We start from the raw sequence: 480 nt of genomic DNA on the forward strand, positions 1-480 counted from the left end.
TCTTTATTCACTTTTTAGATGCACACCATTTCAGTGTTGTTATTCTATATTCTAGTTAAAGGGATTTACTTTGCTATAGGGCCTGTTTTGATATCCTTCCCCAAATAAAGTCTCTAACCTCATTGGTTATCAACTTTTTTCAGTTCCTTTGCTGATTCACTTACTCAGATCATGTTGAAAGTCACAATTATGTTTCTTTTGCTATAATTTAGATTAGCAGCTCTTCCCAGTGCTAGCTAGTGCTTGTACATCCCCTTCCCCCAAGAGGAAACCAAGATAGGGAATAATCTCTTCCATCACTTGAAATTGTGGATGATATATATAAACATATGTTGTGCCAAAAGGTAACTGAAACAGCTGCACAGCCTCCGGTAGTCGAGAAATTTACTCAAGAAAGTGCATTTATTATATCTGTGCAATTCCATTCAACTTTTGGAACAAACTGCATAATTTTTGATAACTGCTGTCAAAGCATTTATT

Source organism: Capra hircus, chromosome 4 (genome assembly GCF_001704415.2).
Source record: "Capra hircus breed San Clemente chromosome 4, ASM170441v1, whole genome shotgun sequence".
NCBI classification, from domain to species: domain Eukaryota; kingdom Metazoa; phylum Chordata; class Mammalia; order Artiodactyla; family Bovidae; genus Capra; species Capra hircus.